A 14,146-nucleotide genomic window follows, 5' to 3' on the forward strand; every position below is an offset into this window, starting at 1 on the left:
CCCAGCCCTATAACCCGTGGGGTCCCACAAGGCTCCTGTGTTTCCCCCACTTTGTATAATATATTCACAAAGCCACTGTTCAACGACCTAGATCTGGGCGTCACCGACACAAACTATGTAGATGACACCCAGATCCTCAGACCCCTATCGGGCGAGTATGACGGGCACCAGGCTTTGGTGAATAAAATATACCTCATCATTCAGGCATGGATGGCCACCCATGGCCTTTGCCTGAATGATGAAAAGACTGAGCTGCTAATATTGAGATCAACATCCAACCTCAACAAACTTGACCAGAAATATACCACCTTCAACATTGATGACAATTCCATCAATGTGGCAAAAGTAGTAAAAACCCTATGTTTTTATTTAGACTCTGCCCTCACTCTTAATAAACAAGTCAGTTCCCTGCCCTCCGCCCCAGTTTACACCTGTAAGTTGATCAGAGCATGCAGAGCATTCTTGTCGAAGGTGAGTTGCACTACCCTAGCGAGAGCACTTATCCTATCCAAAATGGATTATTGTAATGCTCTCTATCTAGGGGCCAAAAAATACCTCAACAAAAAAATCCAAACCCCACTAAATAATGCCTTAAGAGCCGCTCTCGTTATATCCAAGAAATAGCACATTTCACATCTAAGGAGACAGACCAAATGGCTCAACACTAAAGATAAAAATTACGCTCAAAACCTTATCATTAATGCATAAATGTATTCACCACGCAGCCCCTACTTACCTTTCTGAGAGGATTAACAAATCCAACTCGACCCACCGTACCAGGACTTTCAACTCAGCACGACTTGTACTTAGATTCAAGCTTAAAAAAAAGGCAGGGGGAACCAGCTTCCTGGTCATGGCAGCCCAGGCCTGGAATGCCCTACCCACTCCTCTGAGAGCAGACCAACCCCTCTATATATTCAGGTGCAATGTCATAAACTGGCTCATCAACAATGAAACCCAAGGTCAGCCCTAGCGTTGCATCCATCGGAACACACTAGAAACTAGACTTACCATCTGTCTGATCGATCTACAAGCTGATTATAAAGTCTCTTATCTCCTCTTATATATATGTTTACTCATTCATGTGTTTTTTTTTTGTATTTTTCTACTTTACATTCTGGTATATTACTGTCACTCCATTATATGTAAATGTTGTAACTAAGCTGAACACATTCCCATAACTCACCATGTAAAGGCTCCCAGATACCCTTGGTTCGGGTGTGCCATACAAATAAATAAACTACTGTTTGGGTCAACAGCATTCAGAGGATGTACAGATGGGGCGTGCAGTCCTCCAACGCCTGTTCCAATAAGGTAAGCCCTGCAGCTTCCGGAAGTTGGTTTTACGAATGCTTTCGGTCCGAATTGCTCAACATGCATGTTTCTCTATTGTTGGTTTGTGGTTGCCTGGGTCTTGCTTGCCTTTTATGCACCTCCAGGTTATCTTACTCCTATGTAGTCTATTCACAGGATGTGAATCCATGAAAGAGCCAAAACTGGAGAAGGTAGTAGTTTCTTACATGTAACTCCATTTCTCCAGCGTTGGAACCTTTCATGGATTCACATGCGCCTTCTGGTCTTCCCACTTCAGGCAAACACATGTTTCGGGTTCCTCCATTTTGGAGGGGTTAAAATCTGAAGGGAAGCAGTAGGGGCGCGGCTATTAATACTGGACGTCCTATTAGTGCAGCCCAAAGCACCCATAAAGACGTCAGTAGGACACTCAGTGTTGAAGTTTTCCATAGGAAAAATTGCTATATGAAAGTTACTGAGGTTTCCCAGCCTGACGGGAAATATTCACAGCATGTGAATACATGAAAGATACCGACGCTGGAGAAATGGAGTTACAGGTAAGAAACTACTCTCTTCCTCCTTGGTGAAAAGTATAGTGAGCAAAAACAATCAATGGCGGCTGACTCTCCGAGTGGATAAAAACCACAGATCAGGTTATCATGCGTGTTCATTCTAGGAGGGGCACCTTCTACCTTTTTTGTATTTTCATAGTTCCATGTTCCAGCCATTGAAAATTCCTTCAATTCAAGGTAAGCCAAAATGATGAGTTGCAAGTCTTACTTGTGCCATAACATCACCAGGAGCCAATATCAAATGTAACCCTTTCACAAATAGATTTCTTGTTGCAGACTGAAACACAGCAGAAGCAATGGGCTCCTTTTGAAATGAGGGAGTTGAGGCATTGCAAGTACTGATTCCCGTTTTCAGATGTTTGTGGTTATAACAGTAAGATTAGTGATGAAACTCTTAAGCATGATAGTATCCTGTATTTATCTGGTGCCTCATGCAAGGCTTCATATAAAACCTTTTCAGAAGAGGCTCAGTTCACAGTGGTAGTGAGCGAGCAGCAGGGCACTAGAAGATCCAGTGGTGGGAACAACACTGGTTGGGGAAAATCTCTTCAATGGTGAAACGCCACAGACCTGAGGAAAGGGGTGACCATTTGTAAGTCTGCCTGTGCAGGTGACTATTATGACGGACGCTTCTCTCCAAGAGTAGGGAGCATACATTCACCACAACTCGGGCAAGGTAGATGCTAAGATGGATTTCTAAAATCTGGCTGGTGGACAGATTTCAGGAGGCACCATAGTGAGCAGGTGAACTCTGAGTGGTTAGCTAAACCCAATCAAGGTAAGCATGGATTGCGGTCAAGGCTAGTCTCAGGACTAGGTGAGTGAGTGAGTGGAGTCAGTGGTCCACAATAAGTCTACACAGTGAAGCACACAATTCTGCTTAGAAGGGCAAGTACAAGAATACTCTTATTATAGGCCCAAAACACACTAGAAAAATGAATTGAGCAGATATTATCACAAGACACTCAGTTATTAAACATATCTACAGTCACTGTGGGTTTGTAGAAATGAATACAATGCCTTTAAACAACTGAAAGGAAGGTAAGTAATGATGCAGTAAGGAAAATCAGTCCACAAGAATAGTACCCTAACTTTGAGTCCAATCCTTATGTCTAATGGGGCCTCAGAAAAACATTTTCTCAGGAGAGAAAGTTAGGAAAGGTGCTTGTGGTGGTGAAAAATGTCCCAGAAGACTTTGCTAGAATATTACATGTAAGTAAGGTGCTTTTCTTTTATAACCCGTTTAAAAGGAATGGACTAAACAAAAGTGTATTCTAAGATTTATTAACGGGGAGACGGGTATTGCGATTACTCACCGCCCTGACTCTGATTTTCCCAAGTGAGTAGGCATGTCGACTGGGAGTCGATGGAGGTAGGTTTTGCTGCCGTTGGATCCCAGTAGAAGATGCCTAGGAGCTGCGGGTAGAAGGCGGATTCCAGTCAGGTCCGGGTTTTGAGTGGAACCCTTTTACTGAAGAAGAAATGCAGCAGGCACTGATGCAGACCTCTTCAGGACACTTTACCAGATAGAAGAAATCTGGTTTCAGCGACAGTCACCGCACCCGGGTGACAGCAGGCGTCTCTCAAGTCGCAGTCGAAGAGATCCTTTGTGGGAAGCTGAGCTTGGCAAGAAGGTGACTTGTGGTAAGTGCTGGTGACCACTGATGTTCAGTTGAAAATGTGAAACAGTGACACTTCTGGCACGGTAGCCCAATTCAGGGGTGGTTGGTCCACTGGCTGGTCCAGGGATGATTTGGAAGGCTCATGATTGCAGGTGCGTGAGAAGACGTCGGAACTGGTTGGTCCCACCATTCCAAAGTGTTAAAGCAGCACAGAGGCTCTTCTCAGTTCATGTAGTTCAGCAGGTCTTCACTGGGGCAGTTGTAGGAATGGTCAGCAGGCCTCTTCAGAAGTCGTCCTTAGGTCTTCAGTCGGCTGCACAGGATTCTTGGCTCCGATGCACATCTACTGGAAGGGCTCCAGGAGCCCTTATCTCCCATATCCTGGCTCATGCCAAAAGCCAGCCCACCAATGGTAAGGATCTGCACCACTCACTCAGCCAGCGGTGGTCCAATCACTGAGCACTGTGGGTTTCAGTCATGCATGCACACCAGACTTTCAGGCATCATGGTTGTGGAATGGGACCAAATGGCCCCATCCACTTCCTGAGTCCACACACAAATGGCATGCACTAGCCCGCAAAAACAGCAGCTTTCCTGAGCAAATGCATGACCATATTAGGGATTTTCTGACCTGCGAAGGTCAGGAAACAATGGGGCCAAAGAAAAAGCAAATCTTGTGGCATAGCCATTTAAGTGCGCTAACCATGTTTCGTAGCCAGACGCTGTAACTTCCTCCAATCTGCACACTAAAAGTATTACAGAAATGGTAAAAAGGTAAGTGCTGCCATCAGCTTGTCTTTAGGCACATCTAAAAGTACCACAAAAATCCCCAGTGTAAAAGGCTAGGGTGATACAAAAGTATCCCCACACACTGCATTGTATGTTGCTCTGTGCACTGTTAGAAAAATTACCAAAACAGGTAAAAAGTAAAGGACAAAAGGGAAACATAGTTTCCCAATTCTGATAGTCTGAAGGACTGATTTCCCAATACAAAATGAGCGAAAAGGCCAGGGAAGTAAAAAGGCAGGACAGATTCAAAAGCAAAACGTTTGTGGGTCCCTAATATATGGAGGGAAAGTTGCCTAAAAGAGAGAACTTTTCTAACAGTAGATGGTGGGGGATGCACAATTAGTCTTCTAGCTCAGAATAATGTCAAATGTGTTAAAATTGACTGTTTTGTCCTCATAAAAGTGGACAAGACTAGAGCAATGGTTTATCTGAACACAGTGGGTAGGGGCACACTCCCTGACACTTAGAATAGCTCGGCGCGCACCCGGAAGTACACAAAAGTATTGTTGGCTGTTGCAGGCGACTTGGAAAGGACCTCCCTGGATTTGCCTATCTTGGAAATCGTGAACTTTCATCTTGCTGCCCGGCGAGTCTGCATGAAAGCGGATGTCTTTGCCGTGCACACGGAGACTGCCTGACGTTCAATTTGGAAGTAAATATTGAACACTGGGAACACTGTTAAGGAGCAATTACGTTTAGCGCTGTTTTAGAGGGATTATGTTTAGCGCTATCTTGTGTAACTACGCTTAGCGTCACACACTAACATCCTTCCCTCTCACTTGCTTTTCAGCGTGTTTCCCGATTGGGTCAGCACTCCTCAGCCCGCTCTCGTTCCCGCCCCCTCTTTACTTTCAAATACATTGTGCGCAGCGCACCCGCGCGCGCACACGGAAGTACTGTTGGCTGTTCGCTGCGTCGAGGATTTGGGATGTTGTGATTGAGTCCTATAGCACTCTGGTATTGATCTAAAATCTAACTCCGATCTGTGCCTGGGTAAGAGTAATTGCAATAAGCTCTCACATAGTAATAGCAAACTCTATGGTGTGTTGCCCTTGGCTCTATTTTGCATTAGAGCCCCTCAAACTCTTGCCTTACTGGCGTACTTGTATACTCTAAGTGCGTCCCTTTTATTTACTAATTTAGGATTGCTAGCCTAAACTAGCCAGATTGTTAGCCACTTACCCTTACCAATCAACTCGACCTGTGCTACCATTTTCTGGAATTCCACGACATCTATTCATTCCAGTCATGGTGGCAGGTTTACAGAGTAAATGCAATGACTTGGGTATTATGACTCTTACAGCCTCTAGCATCGACTCATTTGTTTGTCATGGCCGTACATCATGCATTGAACATGTTGCTTTAGGAGCACCGACTTCAGGTACTATTGGGGAGGCCAATGCTCGTTCAAACTTGGCCCCACATGTGGTCACAATCCATGCTAACGAAACGAGATCATCATCATCATCATCATCATCCACTCCTAGTCCCGTACTCTCCAATGACGATAGAATCATGAATAAATCTTCAGAGATGCCCTTAGATGAACTACATGGAAGTTGTTCTGAGGTGCCTCTATCCAATTTATTCACCAGTGATCACCATGATGTTACTATAAAAAATATGGTGGCCCTCGATGATCAAGTGTCTCGGGCCATAGGTACATTAACTCCCCTTCCCTATGGCCAAATCAAAAAGTCCCAAAGAGCTCCTGTACAAACATCTGGCGACCAAGATTTTTTTAAATGAGCCTAAGCTGTTTCCCCTTGCTGATGGTCCGGATAGCCCTTCAACATTGGTGAAGGTTCTTGACGAACAACAGCTGGAGGAACGTGTATCCTCCAACTGTGAAAAGAATTTCCTGTTCATGTCTCGTTGTGCAAAAAGATTGCTCCTCAGGGCAATAAAAAGGAATGCTAAGAGGAGAAAGGAATCTATAGTTAAAAAGTCTGATAAGGATGTAACTAATATCAGCATAGCACCGAGACCCTGACCTTCCCAGATTAATGAACAAGATATGGTCATAGTAATTTCCGAAGAAGAAAGCATTGACCTTCAGCAATTAACAAAGGAAAGTCAGGAAGCATTAATATCGACTCCAATCATTAAGCTTAAATTACAATCCAAAAACAGAAGGATCGAAGCTATTCGGAAAAAACGAAAGGCTCCATTGAAAACGGCACCAACCAAACCTCTTCTAGCTGATGTTTCTACCAAAGGCCCACAAGCTAATTCAGTATCAATTATTACTGGATCGGAGGCCAAAGTGACCGATGAGATGCCTCTCCCACACTTGAAATCAAATTTGAACAGCTATTTCCAGATTTCAGGAAGAAGCTGTACAACTAGAAAAGATGTTGCAATTGAACATTCTATATCCAACAACGATTCGGAAACTAACACCATTCCACAATTGGTACTGAGAAAATCCTACAGTGCGGTATGCACTGAGCCCCTATGCGGCTCAGGGATTCCCATAGGGAAAAATACGACTTGTAGCAACAAGTTCTCAAATATGATCAATGGTAAAGGAAAAGTCTCAGTATTGGATATAGAATCTGACCAACTCAAGGCAAAATCTGCAGGAGCCACTTCCACGGAGGATGAGTTGCTCCTACCATACAACGAGTTGGAAATTGTACACTCCAGATCACTGAAAAGGAGCAGTACCACTGACAAAGAGGAAGCAATAACAATCTTTGCCCCCTACTCGCATTTCCATACATGGCCCAGCTTTGAGTAGAGCTGTTCCCGAGTCCAACTCTAACGACTTTGTGAACCCCCCTCAAGAATCTCTTGAAACCCTGATAAAAGCCTTGGAGGAGGGCACATGGGGTATTAAAACACTCACCAAGATGCTTCCTGTTCTGTCATCAACGATGACCAGGGGGGAATCATCGCCACCTCCTTGTACTGAAAAAATAAGCCCTGTGAAACCTAATCATGAAATATTACAAATCCTGAGAAAGGCCCTATACATCAACGACTTGAATACTGAAACCCAAAGTAAGGTGATATCAACACTTGTTTCACAGATGGTGAAAGGGGAAGTCTCTCATCACCTTCGAAGTGAGGTGAAAAAACCTGAGAACCCGCCCGAGATTCTCAACAATCATCATCTTGTTGGCCTTGAAGGTAATAGGGACTCAACTGCAGGGAAGCGCATTAATCGATCTTTTATCCTGTCGCTCTTCTCTCGCATCCCACAACTCAGAATGGTGAAATCCGAAGACATCATCAGGGTGTCTATCGCCCAGACCGACAAATGTAGAGCAGTATGCTATCTGAGCTCTGAAACGATATTGAAGTTCCTTTGGTTCAATCGTGATGAGCTCAAAAACCAAGGTCTAAGACTATTCACCTTTGAATTGGAAGCAAAAGCCAATGATTTCCTTGCCTACATTGACCCTGCCATTGCCGCGAAAGCAGCAAGTAGCACTGATGTTCAACAAACTACCGGTAGTGTTGATGGAGACTTGCACACACTCCTAGCGCACGTAGCGATGACAAAAGGTATTCCATGGCTCGAACCAATGGTCACTGCTATCCTAGGATCTAAAATGTCATCTATTTCCTCATAGCCTGCTGAACACAGCTTGCTTAAGGTTCTTTCATGGAATACCTGTGGTTATGCTAACTTCATGAGATGGCACGCATCACTATTGACCAAGAACCAACCAATGATTCTTTTACTACAGGAGACCATGGAATTGACCACATTTATCATACCAGGGTTCTCCACCTATTGCAAGCTTGCAAAAAGGCCTTCCCTAGGTCGTCCGAGTGGTGGACTTGCAATTGCTATCAATAACTCGGTCAAACTCCAGTCAAAGTGGGTATGGGAATCCGCAAACCTATTGGGTGTACTTGTACAGAATAAATCGTCAAAAAGGATCCCTTCAATTTTAATTATCTCTCTATACTGGAACCCTGCTGAATCACCGATTGTAGCAATGCTTGATGAACTGGATGAATGTTTAGAGAATATGTCCAGTAAATACCAACCCCTAGAAATTATCATTGGTGGTGACTTCAACTGCGACTGTAAGGAATTGAGTGAATGTGGTCCAATAAAGCCCTCATATCTCTCACGGGGAAGAGGTGCGCAATTCAGAAAGTTATTAGGAAATTGGGATATGGATACAGTTGCAAGTAATGAGGTGAAGTCTCAGATCACATGGTCGTGTGGCTCTAAATCATCAACAATTGACTTCATCTTTGTTACCCGAACCCTGTCTTCGCTTATCTCACCTTTGCAATGCAGTCGTATTTTAATCAATGACCATGCACGTATAGATTGTAATCTGAAATGGGAATGTGGAACATTGGATATGGTACCAGCCCTGACACTAGTTGAGATCGACCAACCTCAAATCTCCATTAGATGGAGTTAAGGATTGTGCCAGCAATTTGTTAACTATGTATCACAGCAAATACAATCACCCCGATCTTTCAACAATAAATCTGAAACTTCGGGGATGAATTGTTACTCTGGACTACAGCGAATATTGTCCCTATTTTCAAAAAGGGCGATCCTTCTCTTCCACAGAACTATAGACCTATCTCTCTGATTGATACAGATGCAAAATTGTTTGCTATTCTTCTTTTACACGACCTCGAAAAATTCATTGAAGAAAACAGCCTTTACTCGAAATACCAAACCGGTTTCAGAAAAGGTATGACTACCTCGTTGAACGCTGCTGTCATGTCTCATCTGATCGCGGGTACAAAGGGAAAGAATTCCCAATCCGTATATATGGCCATGATAGACATGACATCAGCTTTTGATAATGTAGTACGAAACCTCCTGTGGAACAAACTGAGATCTATGGGAATTCCTACAGTATTACTTTATTGGTTCATGAAACTTCACGCCAACACTTTGTATAAAATAAAAATCTCTGCAGATGGTAGAACAACTGATCCTATCAGTACGTCCATTGGTCTCAAGCAAGGCTGCAACCTAGCGGCAACCTTCTTTAACCTTGATCTTTCTGACCTTGATGAGGAATGGGACCACAGCAATCTGTTCTCTGTCAAAATTGGATCTCTACGACTGAAATGGATTGCATTTGCAGACGACATCATAGTTTTGGACCCCACGCCTGCCAGGCTGAAAACTAAGCTATTGCTTTTCCAGGACTTTGCAGTCTCCCACAATCTTACTCCAAACCCTGCAAAAACAGCTATTTTAAAGTTCAGCACCAAGCAAAACAGTAAGGGATATCAATGGGAGATCATGAATACCCAAATTACATGTACTTCTAGTGCGATTATATCTGGGCTACAATTTGACTGATCAAAATTCAATTAAAGCATGGACAGATATAATTAAAAACAAGTTGCGCCCTCTATTATCCCAATTAAAAATGATTCATTCAAAATACTGCAAATTTTCATTAACACCTATGATAGACTTCTTGACACTAAAAATAGAACGCTGCAATTTTGAACACTACGCAGGGATCACTGATAAAATCTGCCATGCACCGTCCTATGTGTATACCAAATGCAGTGATACGTCACGAGCTTGGGTTGGTTGCATTATCTACATGTTGGAAATGGCGTCAACTATCAGGTTATGTAAAGATTCATTTTGCACCCAAAAACTCTTTGTACGTTGATTTGAATAGTATGTTGAATTCTTCCACTTCTGCCTCCTTTAACGAATATCATATTAGTATGCAGCACATCTTGAACTCCTTAGGAATTACTATAGAATAAGTATATCATCCCGCATTTGCAAAAAAGAAGCTTTTTGAACAGGATTGGAGGAGCACAATAGAAAGTATATCAACATACCACATGTACAAAGAGTACGGTGCTTTTCTCAAACAACGCATTCCCCGATTTGACCATGTGGTTTTATTTCCATGCAACCATACCCGACAATCTTGCATTAGGTATAGATTGAATTTATACCATACTAGAGAAAGAACTGTAAACTGGACCAAAAACGGTGAACCCAAGTGAACAAAATGCCATTTTCCTTCTTGTAAAGAGCCGATTGAGTCCATGAAATATCTCATCCTTGAATGCCCATATTTCAAAACAATAAGGACCAATCGGCTCTCGAAATTTGTGAACATTGATTTTGAAGATTGCATGCAATTTCTCTGGGTACGCATGATGCAAGGTACACACAAACCTTTGATATTTGAATTGGTCAGTCTGTGTAAGCATATTGAAAAAGAATTGCTGAAATTTTAAGAATTAGAGGGTATAAAGTGTTTGACACGATATCCTCTATTTTGAGCCTGTCTATAGGATGACGTAAAGTGATATGTTGTAAATGTAAATATTTTAATTTTTGTATTCTGTTTTGTAAAGGTTCTACAATTTTTTTTTTTTGTAATTGAACCAAATACAAATAAAAAAAATAAAAAATAGCTTGGCAAATCTGGCCCTCATGCATCCCCTGGAATAAGACGGCAAGGACTGGTGGGGACATTTTCCTGGTGGAACAGCCTCCGCAGAAATATTCAACAAGAGCTCACTGGGAGCTGAAGACAAGAGCACGCAAACCTGTTTTTTAACAGAAGTGCACTGCTTTTGTAGATCTATTTACATTAAGTATAAACCCAAAATGCCATGGCTTTGCCTCTAGGTTACTAAGAAAATGCTCTATGGATGAGTTTGTCTGGAACATTTGCCTACTCTTGTCCCCCCAATCCACAGGTATGACTAATCCAGATTGTGCCAACATGGACTCGACAGGTGTGGTATCCTCACCTTCTGCTAATGGCAGTGGAACCCACAAAAAAGTCTGGCACCAATGCTAGCACAACCGTACCCTCAAAGGTGCAGACTGGCTCCTGAGGCTAGAGAGGTTATGCTCCCACTCACCAAGCTGCATGGACATCCTCAAAGAAGCGTGCAAACCAGACACAAAATATGTAGTCCATCCTGTGGCTTCTACACATAAAGATATTGTCACATTCCTGCTGTACTTGGGTTGGTTTCCAACTCTTAATGTACATCTTGAAGCCTTTGGTGCATTCACACAATCCCCATACAAGGCTTCATGGTGAAAGGTGGCAGTGGTTAAAGCCTTTACGGAAGGAGTTGAATGCCTACACCTTAAGATTGTCCAGCCATCTGTAAGCTGGGATTCAAAAAGTGTTTCCAGACTAATGCATCGATCCACAAGTCCCCTAAAACATCTCTCATACACTGAAGATTTTAGTTTCTAGCACATCTGTCATAAGAGTTATAAAGCCTTTCAGTTGATGAGCCCGTTTGTAGCAATACACAATATTTGGAAATCTACATTTTCATCAAAATTCATATCCACATTGCATGTAAACCAATCCATTGAACTGCCTGCTTTCTTTCAAAAGCTAGAATTGCGTGCAGAGTTGTGGCGTGTTCTGTTAAAAGATAGGTTGCATTATAAGTAGTGGTGCTCATGGGCCAAGTTGTGGTTTCTTCAGGAACCAGAGCTACCCTATTTTGGGGGTTTCTTTCGCACTGTATCTCAAAACTGTAATCCTCCTTTAACAAAGTTTTTCTACGGAATTGTACAGGTTTTCATTGGGACAGCTTAATCGTAACGTCACTTTAACAAACTGTCTTCACATATAGTTTTGTTTTTAGATACACATACTATACCACATAGTATAGGTCCGGTGTTGTGTAAGTAGTTCTACTTTAGATAGGGTGTTTAAGTCATTACAGTCCTACGAGTGATGGTGGAAAAGGAAAACTACTTTGAGATAAAAAATTGGTTTCTCTGACATTGACAGTGTCCATGGAGAAAACAGTCTTTAAATTCTGCCCAATGTGTACCATAAGCGCATCCCCACCACAGACGCATATCTACTGTGCAATTAGTATCGACCAAGAGACCGTTCATGGAAAACGAGCACAACATGCCCGATGTTCAAGCGGAAAACCTTTCAAAGGGCACATTGATGTGTGGTGTACGCCACAGGGGACTGAAAGATTCGTACACACTGACATTACGGATATGTGTAACATTTCAGATAATCAGGAAATGAGGTTACCCTGGACGCCACACACACACACACAAAAAAAACCTCCATGCAACTGGCCTGTATCTCTGGAAGGCTTGTTCAGGAAGCGCACTCCGTGGCATCCAGAAATAGGACAGGGCAAATGCACCAACATCGGTGCTAAAAGACAACTGCCAAGATGTTAAGCAGAAACCTAAGGCCAAATGTCAACCCCAGCCAACACAAGGCACAAGAGGTGGGGATAGAGGGAGTCAATCTAACTTCAAGAGGGTGTTTCCAAACCGAAAAGACATACTGAATGGGGGGAGTCTCTAAAACTAAAGAGATGCCCAGCAAAGAGACTGAGCAGGCCGCTGGAAGGCAACAGCTCTGACAAACGGCACTCATAAACATTGTGCAGCAAAACGGGACACTGTCAGACTGAAACCAATCATTTTAAAAAAAGAATAATGTCGAAAGACTGCATTGAGAAACTAGGGCAGAAAGGCATGCTTGTACAGTCTTCCATGCCTAGAAACTCCTCACAAGGTACACATTTAGCACACTCCTTTTACAAGTCCACCTAAAACCAAGTAACTCCTACATCCCTGCCGAAGGTGTACACTATCTGACAGGCTACAGTTGATGCCCCCCCACCCAGCACGTTTTCTACCTAGTGTCTTTTCTGTATCAGAGCATCAACTCCCAGAATGCATATAGGAGCAAGCAAGAAACCCCATAACCAGAGCCAGGAGAATGGAATCAAGATCAAACAGGATATGAACTGGAATTTCCTCGCCAAATAAAAATGAGACACCCAATATGCAACCAACCAACACCCAACGTACCCCAGGGAATGGTTTCACAATGGAAAACTAAGAGTATTTAGAGACTGCGGAAGAACAGGAAAGAAACAGAAACACTCCACAAACTGAATTGGCAACAAATATCCCCGGCATATGAAGGAAGCCACAGGGAGAACGAACAGCCTGACCCATGGCTGCTACCACGCCATCAGAGACTGCAAACTAAAACCATGCTGCAAAAAAGGGGAAGGGAGCAAGAAAGGTTTTTAATATATGTATAACGTAGCCCCTGGGGAAAAGACAGACACAGATTGCCTGATAGAGTTAAGTGAGTACTGAAGCAAAAGAAGGGGCAGACTGAACCAGCGAGAGCACCGTATTAGAGTGGAGTGAATGAGAGAAAGAGTGAGGGTTGCAGGAATTACGTCAGGCGGTGTGGAGGTGGTCTGGGAGACCAGGAAAAGGACAGTTGGAGGAGCAAAGTGCTGAAGAATTGGGATCAGAGTTGGAGCACCATGCAGGTGTGGTAACTTGTGTGAGTGATGGGTACCAAGTGTATGAAGTGTAGTGTGGTGAGGGGGTATAAAATGTGAATGAGAAAGAAGGATAGAGGGAGAGGGAGAAGTGTAGGGGGAATTAGAGAAAGTGTGTGAAAATGAGAGAAAGAGTGTACAGTTGAAGAATTCGAAGGAATGCAAGGCGGTAGTGGGAGTAGTGGTGATAGAGGAGTGAAGCAGGAGAGAGGGGTGAAGAGAGTGGTAAGAGATAGGCGGAGAGAGTGTGGCAAGGCATAGATTGAGAAGATGGGTGTAGTGAGAGGTGTAGTGACCGGTAAGGAGAAGGGGAGGAGAAAGGTGAGAGAAGAAGTCGAGTGAGAGTGCATGAAGACTGGAGGGACAGAGGAGGAAGTAGCAGGAGGATGGGAGAATGAAGGAGAAAGAGAGGAGCGAGTGGAGGGGATGCAGGATGCCTGAGTCTGGCACAATATTAACAACATTTAATATCTGCAGAAATGATAGGGTACCATCAAGAAGTTTCAGAAGGAGAAAGATGGATAAGGCTCTGGCATTTGGCCTCCAACCCCCAATCTTTTTGTCCAATGTGCAGTC

This window comes from Ambystoma mexicanum, chromosome 13 (genome assembly GCF_040938575.1).
Source record: "Ambystoma mexicanum isolate Mex_15411 chromosome 13, UKY_AmexF1_1, whole genome shotgun sequence".
Lineage (NCBI taxonomy): Eukaryota > Metazoa > Chordata > Amphibia > Caudata > Ambystomatidae > Ambystoma > Ambystoma mexicanum.